Source organism: Lactuca virosa, chromosome 8 (assembly GCF_052849685.1).
Source record: "Lactuca virosa cultivar CGN04683 chromosome 8, Lactuca_virosa_CGN04683_v6, whole genome shotgun sequence".
Classification (NCBI taxonomy): Eukaryota; Viridiplantae; Streptophyta; class Magnoliopsida; order Asterales; family Asteraceae; genus Lactuca; species Lactuca virosa.
In genome coordinates, this window is record NC_136433.1 from 4,940,588 (window position 1) to 4,951,382 (window position 10,795).

General features: G+C 33.7%; 1 pseudogene; it reads right to left on the minus strand.

Annotated features, from left to right (window-relative positions):
- Nucleotides 1–10,423: 10,423 nt before the first annotated feature.
- Nucleotides 10,424–10,795, minus strand: LOC145130038 (putative mitochondrial protein AtMg00820 pseudogene; annotated as a pseudogene).

Genomic DNA, 10,795 nt, shown 5'->3' on the forward strand with positions numbered 1-10,795 from the left:
TCTTCTGTTTCAAGTATTTTCTTGTCTGAACAAATGATGTACTTATTATAAAAAATGCCACATTTGGCCTTTCCGGGGGAAATACAAGTAAAAAATAACCACATGTTTGTCCAGCCCAAAGAAGTGTTATCACAAATTCAAATTTTGGTATCAAATTTTTTTGCAGAACACCAATTTTTTTTTTTTTTTTTTCAAAATTCCTTTTTCGACAGTACCATTAACCATGACTCTTTAAAGTAAGTGGATTAACAATCACTTTCAATTTTGCCAAGTTTGAAAATTTTGGTTATAAACTAAGTAGTTATAAGGAAATCACGATCACTTTATATCTAACATATTGAAACAGAATTTGTTTGATCGAATATGAAGTTACAAAACAAAAATTTACAATATTTGTTTGTTGTGTAGGTGTGTAGGACATAGTTGATGAAGTTTATCTTATGTGTTTTTTTTTTTGACAGAGAAGTTTACCTTATGTGTTGTAGAATTGATGAAATGTTTATCAGTTTATGTAGTTCGGGTTGGGTATTACTCATTAGGTTTAAGACCCATGTATTATATGGATTCATTTAAAAAAGATATGAAATTCTAAACATTTGTTAAGTTTGAATTTATATAAAAAATAAGAAAAATATTTAATTATTAAAATTAAAGTGTTTTTTCTCTTTTACATTTAAACAAACAATTTACTAATTTTGATAAATAAATAAAGGAAACTAATGAGACTTTAATTTAGAAATTTTTGAAATTAGAAGGAAAATCAATTAATGAAATGGGTATGTATTTATTATTATATTTAAATATTATGTGAAATTTAATAAAATGGAAAAAACCATAAAATGATATGTGAAAAAAAAACTAATTTAAAATAACCACAAAATGACACGTGACAAAGTGAATGAGAGTGTGACATGCGACAAAAAAAATCTTTATTTATTAGAGTAGACTAGGTTACAATTTCGTGGGAACCACGAGTAAGAAAAAAAAACAATATTGATAATTAAAAATGGTAATGAAAAATCAAAGATTTAGAAAATTCAATTAAATTAATAAGATACAAGTATATATATATATATATATATATATATATATATATATATATATATATATATATATATTATAAAGCTAGCATTTTTTCTTGAACCTCATGCATTTGAAACTCCCAAGACTATTCAACTTATACAAATTAATTTATGATTAATTGAAATATTATGATTTGTAACTCTTAAAACTCTTCAAATCATGCTATTTAATTGATGAGTTAAATGAAATATTTAGCCTATATAAGAAATTTATAGATTACATATTGCATGTATGTCAACACAAAATGATAGATTATATTTGTAGGGTTTGAAGAGTTATATGAATGGTTCCATGGATATAAGAAAGCAATTGCAACATTTCCAAATATAAATTCATGTAAACTCAAATTGGGTGCATTTAAAGTTTTAGATATTATCCAAGGTTTAAAATTTGGTATGTTTGTAAATGTATACTTGAGATTATTTTTTAAGTTTATGTGTTATGCATGTTTCTATAATCACAAGATGATGAAGTGGGATTGATAATTACTTCTCCTGAGCTTTTGGTAAATCAACCATCAAGCTATTTATAAGTTAGAGCAATTAACTTTGTTAACATGTATGTATCTTTATGTTGTCTCTCTTTTTTTTATGTTAAGAAAATATATTTTATGTACAAGAGAACATTATACAACATGTATTTTATGCTATGTATATACTACGTTAGTTTCTATAGCTTGTTTTGTAAATAACATCGATGGAGTTTTTTATAATTTATTTTGATGAAAGGAGTTTACAATTATTATTCCAGATTGTTGGTGATAATGACGAATTAAAACAAATGATTTTTAATTTGATATGACTTTATTGTTGAAAACCAATAATTATGTGAGTTATAAAAATGAATTCTTTATGTTCTACCAAAACTTATATAGATGTACCAAATTTTAAATGTTTTTATAGTAATAAAAATAAATTATCTTATTACATTTGTGACTTTCCTTTTTTCCTATTCATTCTTTATCGTAAAGGAAAGTAAAATAAATAAAATATTAAATACAAGTGTTCAAAATATACCTCAAGTGTAACACTCATTCTCCCAAACCCACTCTTAACATATTTCTTTTTAGATTGGTCGCAGTACATAATAATTACTATAGTTTTGAAATTTAAATTACCATCCGTTCATTCTCTTCCAATATTTCATAGCTTTAAAGAAAAAAAAATGAAAATACAATAAAAAAGTATGATAGTTTTTTTCAAATATAATAAAGAAAATTTTCAAATAAGTAGTTTTTAGTTAGTAAAAAGTATTAATTGTTTAAAATAACATAAAACTAAAGAATAGATTATATCATATTAATAAATTATTGTTATTTGAAATAATAATAATAATAATAATAATAATAATAATAATAATAATATAGGAAATAAAAAATATTCAAATAAATTATTTATAAATTAATTAAAAAATAAATATAGTTTAAAATAATTTTAAATCAAAAACTTAATTCAATTTGATTCAAACATAATTTTTTATATATTTCTTATCATATACTTCAAATTATTATAATATTGGTTACAACTTAATATAAAAATTATTATTTCAATGATAAATACTTATAATAAGTAGTTTTTAATTAGTAAAAAGTAATAATTGTTTAAAATAACATAAAACTAAAGAATAGATTATATCATATTAATAAATTATTGTTATTTGAAATAATAATAATAATAATAATAATAATAATAATAATAATAATATAGGAAATAAAAAATATTCAAATAAATTATTTATAAATTAATTAAAAAATAAATATAGTTTAAAATAATTTTAAATCAAAAACTTAATTCAATTTGATTCAAACATAATTTTTTATATATTTCTTATCATATACTTAAAATTATTATAATATTGGTTACAACTTAGTATAAAAATTATTATTTCAATGATAAATACTTATAATATTGTTTTTATAACTTTTAATTGTTAATATTTATATTACATTATTAGACACAAATCAAGAGTTTAAAACTCCCACTACAACTCAATAGTTTTTTTTATTTAAATGTAATTATGATTTCAAACTTAATGTAATTTGCCTTTATATTTTCCACTACATTCAAAAGCTTTTTAAACTTAAGGTTATTAATGTGCCATGATTTTTGATTTTCCACTTATTTATTTTACACATTTTAGCTATATTAGTAGTATATAAGTAAGTTTTGATTAAAAATCATATGTTTGAAAAGATTTGTGATTCAAAATGAAAGAGTTGAAAAAAAAATAAGTTTTGTCGTATCAATGGTTATTTCTACACAAATTTTTTATAACAATGTTTTTATATATCAAATGTATGTTGATTTCTAAATATTCATTTTGAATGATTTATAAGTGTTTAATAAGTTTTGTTTGATGTAAATGTTATAATGTTTTAGTGTTTTTATTTTATTAAAAGCTATAGTGTTTTTCATACTATTTGTTATTTGTTTTATATACAAATCGACATACGTTTTATATATAATTTCCACAACTTAAAACGTTCTATAAAATCATCAAAAGTTGTAGTATTTATTTTTTCATACTACTCTGTTTTTTTATACATAGGAATCAATATATGTCTGATATATAATTTACATAACATAAAACGGTCTATAAAATCATGAATTAATAGGGGAAATAACTAATGATATAAATTTATTAAAATTAATAAAACTAAAATGTTAACTATAGAGTTTGTTTTGCTATTAACATTGGTTTTAAATGTATAAATATTAAATCAGAATTTGTTAAATGTTATTATTTTAATTAAATAATTATATTCACGAGCAACGCGCGGGGATTCGACTAGTATATATATATATATATATATATATATATATATATATATATATATATATATATATATATATATATATAGAGAGAGAGAGAGAGAGAGAGAAAGATTTTGAAAATATACTAGTAGTATTAGGGTTTTCCATTTTATGTTCAAAAGTTGTATGTTCAATTAGAGAAAACATAGATCCAGAATTAGGGTTGCATGCACACATAGATTTTTGTTTTTTATACTCAAAACCCATCAGGTTACTATGTATTTTAGCCTTTTATCATTGTATTTGTATTCCTCATCATTTGCAAGCATTTAGGGAGGGAATGTTGGAGCATGGAAATGCTCTACAAATTATGAGTGATATGTTAGGTTATTTTATTCCCTTTATTGTATTGTTAGTTACCTCTCTATATAAATAGAGAGGGAGTGGTTATGTATTATGTGTGCACCAAAATGTAGTCCTCTAGTTAGAGAGAGTGTGGCGGGATCTCTCCCACCAAGTGTTCTTCATTTTCATATTGTAACTCTTTATTTCTAGTAAAATTGTCGGATTACTCATCTCATTGTGCTCTTCATATTTTTGTTATCGTTAAATCTCAAGATCTAATTATTCTGCACAATCCGATCGTCAAAATGGGCTCTTATAAAGTCTCATGCGGATCAAGGGTCTAAAGCAATCTCAACTCCTACTTCCATTCTTGTTGTGCTTGTTGTTTCCACTAATCAGTCTCGACAACCTCCAAGGGTTACGTATGATGAGTGTGACTTTTGCAAACAGAAAAATCACTGGAAAGCTTAGTGTCCATTGTTAGTTAACAAGGGTAAATCTGGTCAGATTCAGTCAGGACAACAACATAGGTCTAGTCAGAAGAAGTTTCAGCCACGTTCTTCTGGTGCTTCTCCATGGACACCTCGCCCTCCACAGTTCGTTGTTGTTGCTGCTCCATCAGTTGACACTGAGTCAGTTGACAACATGTCACCTTCTGCATTGGATCCCAAGGTTTTTCAGAGTTTCAGACAGTATTTGGCCTCCAATCCTACTTCCATGTCTACATCTATGTCTCATTCTGGTCCTACTTGATCTGGTACCTCAGGTACACCTTCAACTTTGTGGATTTTAAATTCTGGTGCAACCCATCACAAGTCTCCTTATTTGTTATCATTTACTTCCATGTCATCCATCTCTGTTATGTATGCTAGTGATATATTTATGACAGTTGAGGGTGTTGGGTCTCTCCCTGATGTTTATTACATTCCCAAAGTCACTTTGAATCTTGTTTCGGTCAGCTAGTTGTGTAGGTATGGTAATTGGGTGTTCTTTTCTAATTTCGTCTGTGTTATACATGACAACCACACTCAGAAGGTGATTAGGATCGACCGTAAGGTGGGAGAACTTTATGTATTGGAGGTTCTCAAAGTGTCTGCTGTTTCTGCCTCCATCATTGATTTGTCTTCTTTTCGTTTGAGTCCTGCATTTTCTCAGTTTTATCTTTGGCATTCTCGTTTGGGACATGTATATGTATCACATTTGAGTTTTCTAGCTTCTAGTGGTGTTTTGGGTGATTTGAACACTTGTGGTATTTCTAATTGTAGTGGTTGTAAACTGGCAAAATTCTCTGTTTTACCTTTCAGTAAAAGTATGTCTTGTTCTATTGCTCCTTTTGATATTATTCATTCTGATGTCTGGATCCCTGCACTAGTGTAACATCCCAATTTTCAAGGCCAAAATTTTCATTTTAATTAAGTAACTCATGAAATAGTTTACCAAAAACCCTTGCCAATGTCATAATAATTTATAAAACTGTAAGAACATATCTCAAAACCATAACATCACTAGTAATAATAATCAGAGTACAATCCCAGAAAACTCGATGCAGAATCATGTGTGAGTGTGATGTGCCGCTACCGCGCCGGCTCCTTCCCCTTTGCTGAAGAGGTACCTGAAACAAAACTAAAAACTGTAAGCACGAAGCTTAGTGAGTTCCCCCATCATACCACATACCATACAAACACATAACATACATACTGCCAGGCATATCTGGGTGCCCGACCTACCCCTTCGGTCCTCTCGACCGGTGACCTTGCCTAGCATATCTGGGTGCTGGCCTACCCCTTCAGTCCTCTCGACCGGTGACCTTGCCTAGCATATCTGGGTGCTGGCTTATCCCTTCGGCCCTCTCGACCGATGACCTTGCCTAGCATATCTGGGTGCTGGCTTACCCCTTCGTCCCTCTTGACCGGTCTATCACATACAGTCACATAATCATAATCTAACATAGCTGGGTACTAAACTACCCCTTCGGCCCCATCGGACGGTAACTTGGGGACTATCTCCCCCTACTACTACCATCATCACGTAACATCGTATCATGCTAGCACATAAACCATACAGGTAGTATCAAACCTAGATGAATATCACAAAGACAATCATCTAACATACAATTCCTACTGGTGGGCCGGCATTGTGGCTGTAGACCCCCCTCCCCACGCTACTAGAAGGTAACTCACCTCGATGTCGCGTAGTGTCTGCACTGATCTCGATGTGGAAATCGACTCTCCCCGACTTCTCAATCCCTACACGACAACTCTTCCAAGTTATCAACTCATACTCATACTCGCAACCCTTACAATGGTCAACCCAAACCCAATCAATGTCCAAGTCAAATCCATGGTCAAAGTCAACATCTGGTTGACTCGACTCGCCGAGTTGGCCCGCCAACTCGCCGAGTCCCCATAATCACAAAATGTCATAAACCCGCTTCTACCTGTCGAGTCTAGCAAGAGCTCGACGAGTTCGTCTTCAACAACACATCAGAAAATCTTCAAACGACTCGTCGACTTCGTTCCCGAACTCGCCGAGTTCATCTTTATTCATAAGAAGATGTTGACTCTATGACTCGCCGAGTTCCTCCTGAACTCGCCGAGTCCGTCTTCATAAGTTGGGAGATTGCCTTGGACTCGTCGAGTCTATTCATCCACTCGTCGAGTCCCATGAGTTCTAGGTCCAAAACAAACCGCTATCAGGCTGAGTGTTCCTTCCACTCAACCAAAACCATTTACAGGAGACACTTTGGGGGAAAAAGCGTCCCGACTCGCCGAGTCACCTAAGTGACTCGCCGAGTCCCTCTTTGTCCAAAACTATACAGTCGATTTCAGTGGGACTTAATGCATCCCAATCATAGATCTGACTTCCTAGGGTCCCTTTTATACGTAAAGCTACGAACTTGATGTCCATGCATGGGGTTTTTGGCTCAAAAGTCTATAAAATGGGGTTTATATGATGCATGGGTCTCCTATGACCATAAATTTGGCACCTTTATTCCATGGGAACCCTCAATGGTTCTAGATCTGAAGCACAACCCACATATACAATCAAAACTGAACATAGCTTCTCAAAAGCTTAGAAAAGGTGGATAAATAGCCCCAAAACAAGATCTAGGAAATAGATGGCCAAGGTTCAAGCTTTTTACCTTGAATGGACTGAGAATGAAGCAAAACCTTGGGATCTACTAGATTCCTCTTTATCTCCTAAGCTCTCTTCTTCTCCTTCAACTTCAAACAGCCACAAAAGGCACCAAAAGAGCTCAAATAACTCAAAAATGGTTTAGGGTTTCAATCTAGGGTTTCTCTGAGTTGGAAGGGTGATGGAGGCTGGGTTGGGACGAGATAAAGTGTTTAAATAGGGTGTAAACCCTAAATATTAGGGTTTTGTCTAGACAGCTCCTACTCGTCGAGTCGGTCTTCCAACTCGTCGAGTAGGTCACTTAAACCCCCGATCCAACAGTCGAGTCTACTCAACGAGTTGGGCCTCCAACTCGCCGAGTCCCAGAGCAAATCGTAACATTTCAATGAAATTAAATACGTACCAGGAATCGGGTGCTACAACTAGTATCCATAAAGGGTGGGTTGACCTATTATCTATCTTTTATAGATTATTATAGTCGCTATACCTGGGTTTATCTTATGAAACGCATATCTGATTTCCTTGGCATTTACAGAAAATTTAGAGCTCTTGTTAAAACTCAATATTCAGTTGTGATAAAGTGCTTTAGGTGTGACTTAGGGGGTGAATATACCTCTAATAATTTTACTCAATTACTTGCTTCTGATGGTACCATACACCAGTCATCATGTACTGATAATCCTCAACAAAAAGGTGTGGCAGAACGGAAATACCGTCATATTTTTGAGACAGCTCGATCATTGTTCTTGTATGCGCAAGTTCCTAGTGCCTTTTGGGGATAAGCAGTCTTAACTACTGTTTATGTGATTAATCGTACCCCTACTGCATTGAATTCAGGAATGTCTCCTTTGGAGAAGCTATATGGTCACTTACCAGACTACTCTGCTCTACGAGTCTTTGGATGTACTTGTTTTGTTCTTCGTCCTCATGTTGAGAGGAACAAGTTGGGACCGAAATCTGCTATTTGTGTATTCTTGGGGTATGGAGTTGGACAGAAAGGATATCGTTGCTATGATCCTATGAGTCAGAAGTTATATGTTTCCCGACATGTCACCTTTTTAGATCATATTCCTCTCTACTCGATTCCTGCTACAACTCACGATGTAAAGAAGTCATATCTTCTGCATATTGATCCTTTTGATGAGGATATAGAGGCTCGAGATTTATCTATGCCGCCTGATCCTCCAGTTTAGGACATACCTCCTTTTTCAGAGAGTTCCTCGACTTCTTCTATTCCTGAGTCCGCACCTTCGACTGTTGAGATTGAAGACCCACCTCCACCATTCCTCAGGAGGTCTACTCGTATTATCAAGTCCACCAAGCTTCCAGATTTTGCCTACTCTACATACTCACGACCATTTGCTTCATTTATAGAGAGCATCCACCATTTTTCTGAACCTGAATCATATAAAGAAGTTGTATTAGATCCTCTTTGGCAGAATGTTGTGGCTGAGGAACTCACTGCTCTTCATCAGACTCATACATGGGATTTGGTTTCTCTTCCTCCTGGGAAACATACGATTGGTTGTCGTTGGGTGTACAAGATAAAAACAAAATCTTATGGATCTGTTGAGCGGTACAAGGCCAGACTTGTAGCAAAAGGGTATTCTCAACAGTACGGTTTTGACTATGAGGAGACTTTTTCCCCAGTGGCAAAGATGACGACAGTCCGTATATGATTGCGGTTGCATCTGTTCGACGGTGGAAGATCTTTCAAATAGATGTCAAAAATGATTTTTTGAATGGTGACCTCCATGAAGAGTTTTATATGTCTCCTCCCCCAGGAATTCAACACCAGCCGGGTGAGGTTTGTCGTCTTCGTAAAGCTTTGTATGGTCTCAAGCAAGCTCCTCGTGCTTGGTTTGAGAAATTCTCCATAATGATTACCTCTCTTGGATTTGTTCAGAGTAATCATGATCCGGCTTTGTCTGTTAGATGCTCAAGTGCAGGACGAATTCTTTTGTCCTTATATATGGATGACATGATTATTACTAGTGATGACCATGGTGGTATTGAGTCTTTGAAGCATGATCTAGCTTATCATTTTGATATGAAGGATTTGGGCTTGTTGCGTTATTTCTTGGGTATTGAGGTAGCTCAGTCTAAGAAAGGGTATCTTCTTTCTCAAACTAAATATACATATGACTTGTTTACACGGGAGGGCCTCTATGAAAATCATACTGTAGATACTCCTCTTGAAACTAATGCACGATACTCTCCTACTGATGGTGTTCCTTTTTCCGATCCAAATCTTTACCGCACTGTTGTGGGAAGTTTGGTTTATCTCACAGTTACCCGTCCGAATATTGCTCATGTTGTTCATGTTGTCAGTCAGGTTGTTACTTCACATACCTCTATTCCTTGGGGATTTGTTCTCCGTATTCTGAGATATCTTCGTGGCACTCAGTTTCAGACCCTCTTGTTTCCCTCGACGTCTTCTCTTGAGTTACGTGCCTATAGTGATGCTGATTGGGATGACGATCATCATGATCGTAAATTCACCACAGGATTTTATGTGTTTCTTGGAGAGTCTCTCATTTCATGGAAGAGCAAGAAACAAGATGTTGTCTCTAGATCTTCCACGGAGGCTGAGTATCGTGCTATGGCTGTGACTACATGTGAGATTATCTGGTTACGGTGGCTTTATGTGGATATGGGGGTTCACATTTCTTCACCTACTCCCCTGCATCGCGACAACAAAATTGCGATAAAGATTGCGAAGAATTATGTTTTCCATGAGCGGACGAAGAACATTGAGATTGATTGTCACTTCACCCGTCATCACTTACAGCTCGGAACCATATTCCTTCCATTTGTTTCATCAACCTTGCAACTTGTGGATATTTTTACGAAGGCTCTATCGACATCTCGGTTTTGTTTTTTGTGTGACAAACTCTCAATGCTTATTGTTGTGGCATTGTTAGTTTGAGGGGGGATGTTAGCATATATGTAGTTAGCCCACTTGTTTATAGGCCCTTTATCCTTTAGCCCATTAGGGTTTGATGTCTTAGCTAGTATTTATTCTCCTCTTTCTTGTTCTTAGTTTTTGTACTTTTCATCTAGAACACTTGTAACTTTTCTCTCTCAATAATAATATGGCTCAATTATCAGCGGAAACCTTTGATCAATAAAACCAGGGGCTGTTCCATGAAGACCGTGTTGGTAAGATTGCCATTTATAAAGGCATTTTTGAAAACAAGTTGATGCAACAGCCACTGATTTAAGACTGCAAGAGAGAGAACAATACGAACAGTAGCTGCTTTGACAATAGGGTTAAAGGTGAGAGAGTAATCTTGACCCGAAATCTGAGTGAAACCTTGCGAGACAAGACGGGCTTTAAGACGTTCAATACTACCATCAGAGTGAAACTTAGTTCTAAAGACCGATTTATAACCAACGACATTAGAAGAAGTGGGACGAGGAACTAATTCCCAAGTGTCATTAGCCTTCAAAGCATCTATTTCAGACTCCATTGCCAT